Source organism: Mandrillus leucophaeus, unplaced genomic scaffold (assembly GCF_000951045.1).
Source record: "Mandrillus leucophaeus isolate KB7577 unplaced genomic scaffold, Mleu.le_1.0 Scaffold79, whole genome shotgun sequence".
NCBI classification, from domain to species: Eukaryota; Metazoa; Chordata; class Mammalia; order Primates; family Cercopithecidae; genus Mandrillus; species Mandrillus leucophaeus.
Genome location: NW_012108585.1, coordinates 4,188,058 through 4,205,104, shown reverse-complemented (window position 1 = coordinate 4,205,104; position 17,047 = coordinate 4,188,058). Strand labels below are relative to the sequence as shown.

General features: G+C 48.0%; 1 protein-coding gene across 1 annotated transcript in view; it reads left to right on the top strand.

Moving 5' to 3' along the window:
- Window positions 1-1,653: 1,653 nt before the first annotated feature.
- CRACR2A (calcium release activated channel regulator 2A) overlaps window positions 1,654-17,047 on the top strand; it is a 140,012-nt gene continuing 124,618 nt past the window's right edge. The window contains exon 1 of the mRNA XM_011967175.1: window positions 1,654-1,848. The gene's annotated coding sequence lies outside the window, so the exon portion shown is untranslated. The remainder of the gene's footprint in view (window positions 1,849-17,047) is intronic.

The following is a 17,047-nucleotide window of genomic DNA, read 5'->3' as shown; positions in this document are numbered from 1 at the left end:
AGCAATTTTTTGTATGAGTCTCAGCCTTTCTGAGCCTCTGTTATTCCAACTGCAAAGTGATACAATTAACAATAACAAAAATTTGATAAGAGCAAATACATTTGACATTTTTAATGCACCTGCTACTATTCTAAGCCCTTTAAAGATACACATTTATTTCGATTCATAGAACACCCCATGATGCAGAAGCTGTTACTATCCACATTGTACTGAGAAATGTGGAGAAAGTTCCAGTAACTTGCCAAGGATGTAGCTGGCAAGTTGGAGCACCGAGATTTGAACCCAGGGCTTTGGCCTCCAGAGTCTGTGCACTAACCACTATAATACCTCTGAGACTGTGAGGGGCAAATGAGTGACAACACATTGCTTTGGAAGTGAAAGGCGATCTAAACCTGCAAGTATTAACAGTATTAAAAACAACAATAACAATGGTGGGTACCTCCGATACCTCTGACTTTATTTCTCTGGTCACAGTTTTCTCCTCTGTAAAATGGGTGGGCAGGCTTTGCGTTGGATAATCTCTGAGGTCCCTTCCACTTCTCCGATTCTGATAATGAAAGGTCCTTCTTTCCTCACATAGGGCTGAGAGAAGGGCAAGCCACCGGCTTGCAGAACTTGGAGGCTGATACAGGGAAGCCTACCCAGGACAGAGCTGGAAAAGCCAAGGCACACAGTGGGGACACACCAGAGGGCAGGCCTCAGAACCCTGACAGCCTTCTGAAACTCTGGTGGGGTGGAGGGAGGTTGTGGGCTAGTGTCTGGCTGGGCTGCAAGGAGAAGAAAGGACTCCACAGAGCAATTTATAACAGCTGCTCAGTAAGTGCTCATTTGTTTCTCCCCACCTTGGAAGAGGGCTTAGTGTGTGTGAGAGGGGGATGCTACATAAACCAGCACTAGAACGATGGGCTTACCAGAAAGAACTGGGGCACTCTGCAGGGGCAGTGTCTGGGGAAGGGTTCTCCAAAAAAGGTGGCATTTCAGAGGGGCCTGGATGGATGAGTAGGATTTCAACAGGCAGAGATGAAAGGGGAGGGTGCTCCAGGCAAAAAGCAAGAACTCCCAGCAGCCGTGAAGAACAGCTGGTGTTTGGCAACAGCCAGTGTGTCCAGAGCAAGTGTTGTGTGTGTGTGAGGGAGAGAGGGTGAGGCTGGAAAATTAGGTTGTGGCCACAGTGGGCAGGGTGGGCCTTGCCTTGTGCACAAGGCTGAGGGGTTATCCCGCGGCCTGAACACCTTGGGAGGCCTTTGAAGATTTACTTAGTGCTTTATTAACAAATAGGTATTGGGCTTTGGGTTTTTGGTGTTTTGTTTTGTTTTTTAACGATTCATGCCCACAGTAGAATATACAGAAGAGTCAGAAAAGTATGAAGAATAAGATCCCCTTTTAGTTTCTGTTCCCAGAGATAACAGCTGGAGTGACGCCAGGCCGTTGGCGGGTTTTCGGGGTGCACTCCTAGACACCACCTCTCCGGTGAGTCAGCAAGGGCCAGACTGATGCCCCTCCTTGGGAACCTGAATCGGGGCAAGGGGCCTAGGGGACCTAGGGGGCAGAGGGGCCGGGGAAGCCCGACCAGTCAGGCAGGCTAAATCGGCAGGGGCCCCGCCCTCGCCACTCCCTGGCAGTCTCAGGTCGCGCCTGCCGGCCCGGACCCCGCCGCTCGGCGCGCGCACGTCCAGGAGGGCGCCCAGGGGGCGCCGCTTCCCCTTGAGCTCCGCTGGGGGGCTGGTCCAGCCGCGCGGATCCGGGCGGAAAGAGTCGGGCGGCGCGGGCGGCGGGGCAGGCGGCTGCTTGACAGCTGTGAGCCGAGCGGGCGCGCGGGCAGGTCCGCGGGAAGCGTACGCGCTCAAGGTAACGTGGAGGAAGGTTGAGGCTTGAGGGTGGGCACCCGGGGCGCGGCGCTGCCTGCCTGCTTCTCCGGCTGCGAAGTGTGAGCGCGTGTGTGCAGCACATGGAGTTCGCAGAGGGCCTGGCTGGAGGCTGTGTGCCCTTGGGTGGGAACAGCTGGCTCCCCTGCCATCCCCAGGCCTGGCCTGGCCCTTGCTCCCCTCCCGGTCACTCGGTAACGGGACTGGAGGGGAGCCGAGAAGCCCTAGGGTTTTGGTCAGGAAGGGACCTTAGGAACCCTCCAGCCTCATCCAGCCTCTTCATTTCACAGATGAGGAAACTGAGGCTCAGAAGGGTAAAGTGACTTGACCAAGGTCTCAGGTCTAAGAACTAAAACTCCTACCTTGCAGGTCAATGCTACTAGGAGCCCTGGCCACGCAGGCAGCACCCACAACTCTTGCCACGTGTAGAAACAAAGAACCGAGGCAGACAGAAAGACACAGAGAATCTCCCAGAGCAAAGGAAGGCGGTCAGGAAGTGGGCGGCTGCTGAGGCTTGGCTTCCGCCCTGGCCCCAGCGTGTGCTGGTCTGGCTGTGTGGCTCAGCGGCCCTGTGCTGACTCTGCCCGTGTGTGTGTGTGTGTGTGTGTGTGTGTACACGCGCCCGTGCGTGCTCGTGGTGTGTGTGTGTGTACACGCACCCGTGCGTGCTTGTGATGTGTGTGTGTGTGTGTGTCTGTGCACCCATGCATGCCCTGGATGCAGTGAATGTGCCCTGCCACGTGGGAAAGCCCTCTGAGTTCATTCATCTGCTTACAAGGTGTGCTTGGGAACTTGCCCTGTTTGGCTCTGTGGAGGACACCAGGAGTCTCAAAGGAATTCCTTCCGTGTGACTCTAGAGGACAGAAAGGGTCAGTCCGTGGGAGTCCCCAGGGTGGTCAGAGGTCAGGAGGAAGAACCTAACTCGTGAGGTGGTGAGTTCCTTGTCTCTGGAAGAAAACAGCATGTACTGAAGAGTCTTTTTATCAAGGATGTGGGCACAGGGATATGAAGTCAGGGCAGCTTGCTCCACGTGGAATCAGCATTTTTGTTGGAGGGTCCAGGGTTCATGCCCCTTTTCAGGTGAAATTAACATGCACAACCTTATGGGATAGTATTTGTCCATAAGAGCAACTTTTTGGAGTGATAAGTGAGGGGCTTCATGTATGGCTTCCGAGGTCCTGTCACCTCTCGGTTCTATACTGTTAAGCATGTAGAGGGAGGAAGGCGGTTACTTCTGGAAGGAGTGACTCGCAGAGGGCGTCCTGGAGGTGGCACTGAGGCCGGCCCTTGAACAGGAGTCTGGGTCTGGGCATCTTGGGGAAGGACGGCTGAGCAAAGCCGTGAAGGTGGGGTGTACCTGAGGAGCGAGGAAGAAGGTGGTGGACAATTCGGTAAGGAGTGCTGCCTGGGAGAGATGGCAGAGGCTTGGAGTGTTCGCCTCATTATTAAGCCTAGGGATGTTTTGATGGTTTCTAAGAAGGGAAGTGGTGTTTTTGATGCTGGATTCAGAAGAACATGTCATCTGCAGCTGGGTATGGGATGTCCTGCAGTGGAGGAAGCTTTGGGAACAGAACCTGGGAAGAAGCCCGTTGCAGTGACCATGAGGGGTTGAACAGAGCTGGTGGGAATGGACAGGAAGGGGCTAAAAGTCTTGGGGGTGGGGGAAAAGTCATCTGCTATGTGCCGGGGCCTGTGGTAGGAGATTTTCATATTTAATCTCATTTATTCCTCCTGACAGCCTCATGAGGAGATTGCTATGATCGTTCCATATTGTAGAGGAGGAAACTGAGAGAGAGGTTAAGTGGTTTATCCAAGGTCATATAGCAAATAAGTGGTGGGATGGGGATTTTAACCCAGAGAACAATGGAGTAGATGCAATCTGGTAACTGAATAAATGTCAGGGACTAGAGCAGAAGAGACCAAGATGATGGCGATTTGGGTTCCAGAGTTGGAGTGGTTGGTAATGCCACTGATGGAGATGGAATCCCAGGTGTGGGGAGTGATTGGAGATGTGTCAGCCTGTGGTGAGCCTGCAGAAGGCAGGCCCCAGCACCGCGGCAGTGGCCACAGTAGCCATCCATTCTGCCTTGGGGCTCCTTGTCGCAATAATTTGCTGAACCTGTTGTGGGGAAGGAGGGTTGAACCTGCAAGCTGCCTGGGTACTGGCAATGCAGCTGAGAGAAGTTAGGCTGGAGGAGAGCTAGTGAGGGATTCCTCAGGGACTGGCTGATCACCCACTGAGTTCACATCACTCTTGCTTTTCTTCCACACAAAATAATGTCTATTCTGTTGCAATGCACAGAGGACTCAGGCACTTGCCATGATACTTTAGGTGAGAATTAGTTCAGATTTTATATTTTCCAAGGCCCTGGTTCCCTCGTATGTTCCCCTAGAGAAGAGCTAAAAGATGCAATTGCCAATATTGCAGAATATTGCAGAATTCAGGATCCTAAGAGCAGGTCCAGGGCCTTTTACAATGTCATAGAATCACGGTGTTCTAGAGACAAGTCTACCCTACATTACGGATGGAGAAACTGAGTCTTTGCGAAATCACGGTCCTTTGTCAGCTGTTAGTGAGTGGCAGAAATGGGCCCAGGCCCTTGGGCTCCAGAGGTTTTGCTTTCTCCACTGACACACAGGGAGGCTGCTGTCTTGCAGAGGAGCCTCCAGGGTTTCCTATAAAATAGCCCTGGGGGCCGGGCGTGGTGGCTCACACCTGTACTCCCAGCACTTTGGAGGCCGAGGCTGGGTGGATCACCAGAGGTCAGAAGTTCAAGACCAGCCTGGCCAACATGGTGAAACCTCATTTCTACTAAAAATACAAAAATCAGCTGGGCATGGTGGCAGGCACCTGTAAGCCCAGCTATTCAGGAGACCAAGGCAGGAGAATTGGTTGAACCCGGGAGGCGGAAGTTGCAGTGAGCTGAGATCATGCCATTGCACTCCAGCCTGAGTGACAAGAGCAAGACTCCATCTCAAAATAATAATAATGAAAAAAAAATTTTTTTAAAAGCCCAGGGGACAATTCTATAGACAGGTTGATGGTCCATTTCAAACTGGTACACTTTTTGTTCCTACCAACACAACACACACACACACACACACAAAGAAATAGCAACAACAACAAAAACCAGCACATTGTTCCACTCATCCGTCTGTTGGTCATTTCTTTGCCTTTTCAAATTGCTTCCTTTCCTCTGAGAGAAATTTGATAAGGCACAGTTTAGTTAGAGCTGTAAAGGGTTCCATCCAAGTACAGGGTCAGGGGGAAGTCCCAATAAAGCCAGACGGTACCTGTGTGCACCACCAGAATCCTAAGGCACGGGCAGGGAAGCAGGAAAGGAGAGGATGGCTGTAAGGATCGAGGAAGGAGGAGAGACAAAGTGCAGAGAAAAAGGAAAAGAGGAAAAGCTGAGTTTGTGCGGCAGACACGTCAGTGGCATGGGCATAGCCTACTTGGGGACCTGTATTTTGGGAACCTGGCTCCCCAGTACTCAGAGGCAGCATGAAGCAGGGAGATAACCAGGTGGACATGAAGAAGCCAAAGGGAGTCACTCTAATAATACATCATCCAACCTCGGGCACTGCCGGGAATAAAAGGGGGAATATTCATAGCAATGCTGGGACCACAAGCATAGCCAGGATGTCCCAGGCAAACTGGTCACCTTCACAACAGCAATGCACAGAAAGTGCCAAGCACAGCCCAAGGGCTGTCCGTGTATTCCCTTGTGGAAGCCTCACTGCAACCCAATTGGCTAGGCACTGCCATCATGCCCATTTTATAGAAAAGTTAACTGAGGAGGAGAGAGGCACAGTATCATGTCTACGGTCACATAGCCAGTACACGGTTGAGGCAGGATTTGAACTCAGGCAGCTTGGCTGTTTCAGAGCCTGCACCATAAGCGTCATGCTCCACTGGCTCTCTACTCACCAACAGCATCCACACGAAGACACCCCCTTCCCCTCACAGGACTCAGCAGAGGGACCTTTGGGGTCTGTTTCCCCTCACAGCTGCTCTAACTGGTCAAGTTAGCATGATGTCATCCGGATGACATAAACAAGTTTGCGGTCAGGCTGAGGTGAGGGGGAGGACAACCTTCAGTCGGGTTCGTCCTCTACAGGCTCCACACCTTGGACACAGTGCTCAGTCTTGGCCTCAGGTCTTGGAGTTCTCAGTCATCCTTGCCTTGTAACTGCTCTGCCCTTTCACTGAAGGCTGAGTTAGATATAGGAAGGACCTCCTGAAGTTCAGTGTTAGGGACGGGTTCCTCTAGGACCTCGTCTGCCTGGGGCAACCAGAGGGTGCCACCCTGTGATGACCAAGTTATCTCCAGGGCCTCTTCCAGCTTGAGGGCTATAGAATTTTCTTTTGTGACAGATTCTTCAGGAGACAGTGCATGCCCCTCGTCAGTGTGTTTTGGCTCCCAGCCCTGGCTTTCTCAGAATGCCAGCAAGACACTTTCTTCCCTTGTCTGTTGACATATCCTGGATGGGGCTGGCCAAGGGAGGCATTTATAGGGCAGCAGGCTCTATGGTGGGTGGAGTCTGACTCTGGGTGATGCTCCACGTGTTTCTAGAAGATGCAGGGAGGTAGGAGCAGGCAAGCTTCCCCTGTGGTTCAGATTCCAAGGGCCTCTGTCTGCACCCCATCTGTGCTGAAGCTCCCTCATTCACACAATAGAGCTGCTCTGCCTGGGGGTGGACAAATGTGAGGCTGGGCCTGAGAACTTGTTGGAAAGTGGAAACGGCGTTTTACCCAAGCAAATTCCAGCAGTGAGGTTGGATAGGCTTGACACCCAGCCCTGTGCTTGTGGTGTACCCCTGAGCCTGTGGAACGCTGTGCCCTTCTGGGCTTAGTTAGAGGAAAGGTGAGAAGGTTGAGACGTAGCACACATGAGACAGGTGCACCAGGACAAGCTGGAACCAGTGGGTGTGGCTGCCCTCCTCCCAGAACCTTCACTTGTATTTCTGTGAAGTAAAGACAGCTTCCTTTACTGCCTTTTTAACTCACAGCAGCACCAGGGGACGTGGGAGGTTGGCTACAATGACCCAATTACCAGTGCAGACAAGAGGAAAATCTCCTATTACCTGGGAGATTGGTTTATTTTCACTTTATTTACTTTAGAGATTGCTCAGCATTGAGCTCTGGGATTTGCAGTCTGCTAGAGTTCTCTTGGTAAATGGATGGAGCTTTGCCACATTGTCCACTGCACATAACCACATACCTTCACCTGCTGGGATAGAGGGTTGGATTGGTGCGGATGCGGGAGGGAGGCCAACTTCCTGCAGCCCCACTTTGACCAAACATGGAACTCTAGGGACCTTCTTTCCACGGCACCTCAAGGTTGGTGCACAGAAATACACCAGGCATGGCTGAGAATTTGGCATAAATGAACTCATCTTTATAACAGATTTAGGAAATAGGCACTGTTATCATTCTCCCCATTTTATAGATGAGGAAGCCAAGGTCGCGAGAGGCTGAGTAACTTTTCCAAGGTCACACAGCTGATAAGAGGCTGAGCTGGGATTTGAATCCAGGCAGTCTGGCTCTAGGGCCAAGTCCTCAACCATTCCACAGCCTGCCGTCTCTGAATGCTTAGTGCAGAGCCTGGGTTGTGACTCTAACCAGTCATGTGTCTTTGGGATTAGCCCTCTAAACCTGAGTTTCTTTTCTCTTCATTGAAGTGGGAATACAGGAGTTACCTGTTGATCCGTGTCAGGTGAATTAAGGGATGTGAGGAAGCACGTGGTCCATGCACACGTGACCGCATGGGTCATGGTGTCGTTACCTCTTTTGAGAGCTTGTGGTTGAGTTCCATGCTAAGGGTGTACTCCTCCCCTTGTTGGTCCTTCTCAACCAACTTGTTGAGATGTACTCCTCCCCTTGTTGGTCCTTCATAACTTGTGCTTGTCTTGGACTGAAATTCCCTAGGAGGCAGAGGCAGAGTCTCTCACCTAATTAGCTTCTATGTGTGCTGAGTCCCTGATGTGCCAGCAAAGGCCCCTGCAGCGTGTCTGGTCTAAGAAGAGAGGGGTGGTCCATGCAGCAGGCATGCACAGTCCCTTTGAGGGGATGTGTTTTTTCAAAATAACACAGACTGGGTGGCTTGGACAACCAAAATTTATTTTCTCACAGTTCTAGAGGCTGGACGTCTAAGATCATGGTGTCAGTTTGGTGGGTAGAGATTCTCTCCTTGGCTTGCAGAAAGCCACTTTCTTTTTGTGTCCTCACATGGCAGGGAGAGGGAGAGAATGGGAGAGGAAGAAGGGAGAGGGAGGGCGGAGGGAGAAGGGCAGGGGAGAGGGAGGAGAGAGAGATGGGTGGGAGGGGAGAGAGAGAGCAAGAGAGAGAGAGAGAGCTCTCTGGTGTCTCTTCTTATAAGGGCACTAATCCCATCATGAGAACCCCACCCTCATGACCTCATCTAAACCTAATCACCTCCTAAAAGCCTTATCTCCAAATACCATCACATTGGAGGCTAGGGCTTCAACATATGAATTGTTGGGGGGACATAATTTAGCTCATAACAGGGTATGATATAAAAAATAACCAATGATGTTAGTGTTTATAGGCAAGTAAGTAAGATATATTTCTCATGGCTTTAGAGAGGCGGTAAGATTTGAGCTGCACGTAGAAGTACAGCCCAGGCTGGAAAGCATTTACAGCGCAGGGCCCTGAGGCACAGGAACACACCCCCTCGACAGGGCCATGCCCTTCTGAAGGCATGAATGGGGTCAGGAGGTCAGGGGGAAGGAGATGAGAGACATTGGCGGGAGAGACACCTCCTACCTTCAGCCAGGTTTCGTTTTTCTGTGGGGAAGGAGATAGTTTGTCAAGGATATGATTTCTTTTTTCCTTTCTTTCTCTACTCTTCTCTTTCTTTCTTTCTTTCTTTCTTTCTTTCTTTTTTTTTTTGTTCTTGTTGCCCAGGCTGGAGTGCAATGGCATGATCTTGGTTCACTGCTACCTACCTACACCTCCTGGGTTCAAGAGATTCTCCTGCCTCAGCCTTCCAAATAGCTGGGATTACAGGCATGCACCACCATGCCCAGCTAATTTTTATATTTTTAGTAGAGACGGGGTTTCTCCATGTTGGTCAGGCTGATCTCAAACTCCCAACCTCAAATGATCCGCCTGCCTCAGCCTCTCAAAGTGTTGGGATTACAGGCGTGAGCCACCACACCTGGCCCAAAGCTACTATTTCTTAACCTGAGCGGGGCTGAAATTTTAGAGGCTTTCTTCCCAAGGCAAGTTTTCTGAGCCAGACAGCAGCAGCACCAGCATCCCCAGAGGAGGGCGCGGTGGGAGTGAGGGTAGCAGAAGTTCTTGGAAGTTCATTTCTGTGGGTCGTGTCATGTGAATCATGATCAGAAATTGCCATTGGGGAGATACCATCAGGAATAACAAATTGTTCAGCAGAAGAACTTCTAGATCTTTCAGTGGTGTCATGGCCTGCAGTGGTTTTTAGGTTTTTGGGTCTTCTGGGAGTTTGGATTGAATAGACACCCCGAATACAGATCATTCACGGGACAGAGATCTTGACTCACAGGGCCTTTGGTGTGGCGTCTGGGTGCATGGACACTGCCTTCCCTACAGAATCCCACAGAGGGAAGGCCATCCAACTCTTCTTTATGTTATTTTTACTGTACTGTCTTCAGTGGGCAGAGAGTTGAGATTTAGGGTTTTTTTCTTTGTTTGCTTTTGAATCTTCACTTTTTTATTGGGATAAAATATACATAACATAAAATGTACCATTTTAACCATTTTAAGTGTGCTGTGCAATGGCAGTAAGTATATTCACATTGCGAATTGTTTCATCTTCTCAAACTGACAGGGTTTGAGAAGGTTTGGTTTTAACTGTGGCTGCAGGAAGTCATGCAGTGATACTGTCTCAGCTCCCTCTCTGCACAGTGGCCTCACCATCAGATGTCCTGTCGGCTTTTGTAATCTTTCTGCTGCCGTTTCTCTCTTGTTCCTTTCTGTTTGTTTGGGTTTTTAAAAAAATTATCTGTTTCAATCAAAAGCGCTTTCGTGAGACTGCCCTCCTGTGGGCTGAGAACTTTGTGCAGAACCTTGTATATTTCTCCCCAGGGTCTTATAAGGTAGTACAATCACCCACCCTTTCCAGATGAGGAAACTGAGCGCCTCAGATGTCAGTAACATGCCCGAGGCGGTGTAATTTCAGAGCTGGGACTCGATTCTGGACTCTCTGATTCTTCCTGCTTCATCTAGACAGGGGTGTCATTGTACAGAGTCAAGCACAGAATCCCTGCCTGGGCACATTAGTGTCTATCTGAGAAGGTTTCTAGAATCTGCACGGATCTGGGTTTGTATTATGTGAACCATGTTCCATTAGGATTCTTAACTGGGGCCTTTAGCCAAAAAGGATTCACTTAAAAATAGCTTCCTTACCTACCATAGATAAACTGCTAATGGAACGTACCAAACTGTTAAATTAAGCTTTTCAACGAATTACACACATACTATAAAAATGTGAGTTTAGCTTTGACTGTGATTCCTCCCAAGGCGGAGAATTCGTGCGCCTTCTCTGGCTGGCAGGGGTTTAGTCACCATCTCAGCTCCTGTTCTGGGTCGTGATCTGTTTAGCTTTTCCGTCCCCTCTCGGTCTCTCACCGCAGCTTGATTCTGCGTCTCCTCAGGACACAGTTTGTTCCTAGGCCGTGGTTGTCCTGGCCACAGATACTACAGAGCGTATTTGCCGTTTCCCCGGCGAGCATTCTTGCTAGCTTCCGACACATCTGCGACGTGTCCTCTGGCACATTTCCTACGCTTGTCATTTCCCTCCCCATGGACTGCAAGCCCCTGCTGTGTGTCTCAGAACTCAGATTTCTGGGTTCAACTTTCTTTGGGGCACAGGGTTCTGATGTGGCTTAACTCTCAGAACAAAGTCAGCTGGGGAAGCAGCAAGGCGTTCAGCAAACTTCTGCGTGGGCTGCATGCTTCATAAGAAGATAATTTGTCAAGTGCCTGCCATGTGCCAGACATTTTCTGATATAGGTCTTACCATGTCCTTTTTACAATTGAGGAAACTGAGGCTCAGAGAGGCTCAACAACTTGTGTAGGTTCACACCAGACACCTAGTCCTGGTGTAGACACCTGCACCATGGACACCTCCCCCAGGCTGTTGATCCCCCTCTGCCTGACTGGCTTCCTACAAAGGGCTGACCCTTTGGGTTGCAGGGTCTGCTTGATGACAGAGCTCTCTCCACACGCCTGTAAAAAGGGGAGCCAGAAGCTGCCGATGCCATGTCAGGTGAGCCGCCCCAGGCACAGGCCATCCAGAAATATAGGGGTGGAAAAGGCTGGTTTAAAAGTCTGTTGTGGTACTTCTTTTTAAGGAATGCATCTTTAGTCCATTGAACTGCAGCTTGAACCAAACCAGAGACACAAAAAGGAACTTTCAGGTAAAATGAGTGTCAATGAAAAAAGAAAAATTACTCGGCTTCCATTCTGTAGGCACACATCGCAAACTAAATGTATTTTTTAAAAATGTACAAGCCCTGTTTACAGAAGTTTGAAATAGAATGAAAAGTTCTAATTTGTACTCAATAGCAGTTAGATCATAACACACACCACATCTGAATTTTCTGACACTTTAGGGGTTACATCGTTGTGATTTAAAGCCAATAAAACAAAAGACAAAATGGATCAATATGTACTTATTGAACACCTGCTGTATGAAGTGCTTTGTACAAGAAAAAGGGACACAATATTTCTTTTGGCCAGACACAAGTGCAGAGAGAGGTGACCTCCCCAGATAACATGTGTAACTTTTGCCAAGGAGATGGGACAGAATGAATGTGCTCTAGAAAGAAACTGGGCCTTGGAGAGGGCTTAGCCAAGTAGGTGGGAACTGAGCTTTGTCTTCAAGGATGGTAGAATTCAGCAGGTAAGTGGTGGCAGGAAGTCCTGGGAGGACTGTTCTGTGAGTGTCCTTCTGTCCATCTTAATAGACATGTCTGAGGGCCATTCTTAGGGAAATCAAACCAGTGACGTTCTGCCCAGGCTGTAGAATGTGCCTACCAATATTTGTAAGGGTCACACTCTCCTGCTGGCCTTCACTGACTAGTTTATAATCTAGAAGGAGGTGAGATTTCTCCCAGCAGGGAGCCGGGATTCGATTCTGGACTTTCTGATCCTTTCTCCTTCGTCTAGCCAGGGATGTTGTCATATAGAACCTAGCACAGCTGGCCCTGCCTCTGCATGTACTCTGGCAGGTTTCAGGAATCAGCACGGATTTGGGCATGTTTGATGTGGACTGTGTCCCATTAGGATGGAGATGGTATTCAGCACCCTGTAGAAGGTGCCAGAGAGCTATCGAGTGGAAGAAGATGGGGCCACCCTCAGAGACTCACCCTCTCCTTATACAGTTATCCACCAGGAAAAGCCAGCCAAAGCAGAATGAGAGATGCCCAGATGGTAACTCTTTTACCAATAGGCCCACTATTGAGTTCTTTCATGCCTGCTGCCTGATTTCTTTTCAGTCCTGGTTATAGAGCCGAAGGCAGCTGTTCACAATTTGGCCATGTCCTAGGCCTGGGTAACAGTGGTTAGTCCAGCCCTCCCTGTCCCAGCCTCACATGTGCTGAATGGGGTTGAATACCCCAGCAGCCACACAGCCTCTGTCTGCAACCTGTGAAGTGGCTGGGCCATCTCAGAGGTGTCTTAGAGAGAGATGTTAACTAGCAGAGTGACAGTCACGGGTGACCGTCTTGCCCTCACTGAGAGGATGCAGGATACGTGTGCCCGCTTCATTGCCACAGGCAGTTCGCCTGTGAACTCCAGGCTGATTGGGCCTCACTGGAGCCCCTGAGGGTGCATTTTCCTTTTGTGAACTAAGATGTAAGTTGAGTGACTAAGCCATGTCTCCCATCGTCCTGCCCTGTCCCGTTCGGAATGCAGATGCCCACGTGGTGTGACTCCTAATGCTGTTCTTTTAGGACCTGGTCCACAGAAGCTGGGAGCGGGCAGACAGGAACGTCAGAAAGCTCAGGTGGAGAAGCTGTGCCAGGCAGCAGCATCGGGTGTGAGGGAGGAAGAGCGTGGTTTATGTTCGGCTTCACCACTTGCTCTCTGTGGGCCTCAGTTGCCTCATCCATGAAAGAGCTGCGCTTCGTGTCCCTGAGGGAATTGATAAGGATGGAATTACACAGTGAAAATAGGAAAGTCCTTCATGAACATAAAGCCTTTTAAATGGAGGTTGCTTATTTTTGTGCAGCGAAGTAGTTTCCATTCATTTATCAGTTTGGCCTAAATTAACCTTTGCTGCTTCTGTCATTATAATAGATCCATTTAGCGTTGGCTCAGTCATCAATGATTCTTATCAAAAGGGTAAACTGCACAGTCCAGTTAGGTGGTTGAAGCTCAGCCAGTGCGCCACGGTCCAGAGCTCTCCAGCCTGTCCCATCAAGATCCTCAGGAGGAAGTAGGAAGGGGTCCAGGCTGACTGGGGCCCTCGGAAGTCTGGGCTATGTTTCCAACCAAAACAGCATGGAGACGCCCCTGAAGCAGAGTGGGAACCAAAGCCTACAGAAAGTGGGAAATGGAAAAATGGGGCTTTGTTACTTTTTAAGAAAGTCATACTGGGTGTGTCCTGCTATCTGGAGCTTCTGCCCTCCCTTTGCAAATATTTGCCTAGGGATGTAGAGGGTGGAGGCAACCATGGAGAATAAAGGAAGAAGGAGGGTGGGTGTTCTTGAGTACATATGTGTGGTCAGACAGCTGTCAACTTCAACTTGATGTAAATTCAAGTCACCTCTCACTGAGAGCCTACCATGTGCAAAGCTCTGCACTGCAAGCTAGTACAATTATTATTTTCCTTAGGTTAAAGGTGAGGAAACTGAGGTTTATAAAGTAGCTAAGCAACTTGCTCGAGGTCACATGGCTAGTAAGTGTAGAACCAGAATTCACATCCAGGCGCTTGACTGCAGAGCCCACTCAATAACCATAATGGGTTAAATTACGTACACGGAGATGATCTCTCTGTTGGTGAAGGTGTTTGCAGTTCACACAGCAACCCACAGACTCTGCTTTCAAATCTGGACAGCAATGCAGTAAGGTATTCGTACTGAGTATTATACACTTGGCTAAGCATATTAAATAAAATTATGACTGTGGAGGCACTTAGTACATTGTAAAATGCTCTACAAATATGATATAATTATTGTCTCATAACTAAAATAAGGGGTTAAGTGGCTTGCCCAAGGACATGTAAGTTGCAAATGCCGAGTGAGGACACCACCCCGGGACCTGGAACTTAGAACTTCAGCACCAGTGCTTTTTGTTTTCTTGACACCATCAAGGAAAGATTCACTCTGACTTTATCTGTTTCTCCCGAAGTGTTGTCAAATAAAAATTAGGCAGAGACCCTAAAGAAGAATAAGCTAACTTTTCTTCGCTACCTTTTATTCACTTGGGCTTTCCTCTCCTTTTTCAGTCCCCAGTGAAACTGAGAGTAGGGTCATGGAAGAAGCTGGGGGGCATTCTCCAGCATGGGGGTTAGGGTAGCAGAAGCTGCAGAGGGATCATTTGTGTGTCCCCATCTCCTAGTTGAAAGGAGAGCCCTGGGCAAGGATGTGAGGAAAGAGGATGGGCAGGATATGTCGTTTTGCACTGTGGATGGACCAGCATGTATTTTATAACCTCATAACACTGTGACCACAAATTATTTTAAAATTGTGAGTTCATCTAGAATCTGGGATGTATCCCTGGGGCTTGTGTGTATGCAGGCAATGTGTATATATATATGTATATATATTTTTTTGAGTCGGAGTCTTGCTCTGTCGCCAGGCTGGAGTACAGTGGTGCGATCTCGGCTCACTGCAACCTCCAGTTCCCTAGTTCAAGCGATTCTCCTGCCTCAGCCTCCTGAGTAGCTGGGATTACAGGTACGCACCACCACACCCGGCTAATTTTTGTATTTATAATAGAGACAGGGTTTCACCACGTTGACCAGGCTGGTCTCAATCTCCTGACCTTGTGATCTGCCCGCCTCAACCTCCCAAAGTGCTGGGATTACAGGCATGAGCCACCACGCCCAGCCAAAATTTCTTAAATGGAGAAATCATAAATATTTTGTTCAAAAGATCTTAGGCTTGATACTGGAAAGATGAAAATAACTGCTGAACACAGTTCATATTTGTACAATTTGAAACAGTGCCAGAATTTTATCTTAGAACTGAAGCAGAGGGAGTCATTCTTTGTTACTAGCAATGTCTTATTTTTAAAATGTGCTCATTAATTTTAAAAGGGATAAGAAATTAACATTTATTTTACACCTTCCAGATACAGAAGCTATGCTGGAGCATTCGTGGGTATTTGCTCATTTATTCCTCAAAAAAATGCTTGTATAAGTGACACTGTTAGATGAATTTTTAAGATGAAGAAATCAAGACTCTGAGAGATTGAGTAATTTGATTCAAGTTTCTCAGATAGCAAGAGATGGCAGTAAGATACCAGTATAAGCATGCCTGACTACCAATCTGTAATTTTTTCAGCAACCCACTGAGAAAATCCATTTTCAGTTTCTTTGTTTTTCATTTCTTCCTTAATCTCAGATCTTTCACCTAGATTCTGCCTTTTTCTGTTTGAAGTCCATGTTTTAAAATTTTTCATTTTCAGTGAGAAGTTCCATGTGGCCGACTCCCAGGTTTTTTGTTTTGTTTTGTTTTGTTTGGTCATATAATGTCTTTATTTCCCTTATTCTTAAAGAATATCTTTTTAAGTATAGAATTCTCAGAAGACAGTCACCCGCTTTTACCATGTTGAAAGTATTTTACCGCTGCCTTCTGTCTTGTTCGTCACTGATGAGAAATAACCTAACTGTTAATCCCTTGAAGGTAATTTCTCTTTTCTCTGTTCTGCTTTTAAGACACTCTCTTTGTCTTTGGTGGTCTGAAACCTCACTGAGATGTGTCTGCTTATGGATTTCTTTTTATTTATTCTTCTTGGGCTTCTTGAATATGTGTCTTGGTGTTTTCCATCACTTTAGAAAATTCTTAGTCATTACCTGTTTAAATATTCTCTTCCTTCTCCTTCTGAAACTCCGAACAGATGTGAGTTAGACTCTTTTTCATGTCTCTTAAGTTCTCTTTCATATTTTTTCAGTGTCTTTGTCTTTTGGGGCTGCATTTTGGTTAATTTATTATTGACCCAGCTTCCAGTTTACTGTCTCTTTCTCAAACTGTATCTAATGTGCTCTTAAGTCTATCCACAGTTTGTCATTTCAATTATTATTTTTTTTAATTTTTAAACGTTCTCTTTGGTTCATTCTTCAAAACTTCTTGGTTATTCCTCAGGACTTTTTGTCTCTTGTACATATGTTCAAGCTTGGCTTTAATTTCTTTGAATACATTACAGTCATTTTTATAGTTAGCATCTGGATATTTATTATCTAAAGAAGCCCCTGGACAGTGAATTCCTTCCTTTCTTGTCAGTCCATCAATGCTTTTGGAAATGAAAAAAAAAAATTACATAAAACTTTTTAGTAGCTTCTAGTGGCAAGGTCCATCTAGGTACTTAGCCTGCCATAATGATGAAAATAGAAATCTAGCATGTTGTTGGAAAATTGACAAAATTAGGAGAGGGAAAACTGACCAGACAGAGATCGGCATGAGGAGCCTAGAATTGCCCACATGTGTTGAATGCACTTTATGAATGCCCTGAAGAGTGCATAGGGTGTTGTGATGAGAAGCCACTTGCCATGGGACTTGGCCAGCCTGGCACCCCACCCCACAGGACATGACACCAGAAGCAGTGTCACCAAACAAGATGAGGAAATTTCTAGGAGGCCTATTTAGAAGACATCATTTTATCAATGAGGGGCTCTTTTAGGAGAGGAAGGCTTGGTAGGACTTTTCCTCTAGTTCTGATCTGAGCCCTGCAAAAGCCAGTAGGACCTGTTGCCTTGGAATTCAAAGGATATGTGTTCTTCCATCCCAGTGGCCCTGTGGGAGTATCCAAGAATAGATGTAGATGGGACCACAGAGTCCATGCTGGCCTCCACTGCTCCTTCGCCCCACTTACTACCTCCCATTGGCCACCCAGTCCTCTTGATTCCACCTCTAAATAGCTCTAGAATCTCTTCACCTGTGCCTACTTCTGCTGCCATCGCCCTGGTCCAAGATGTTGCCATCTGTTGCCTGGGCTCTAATGATTCCCC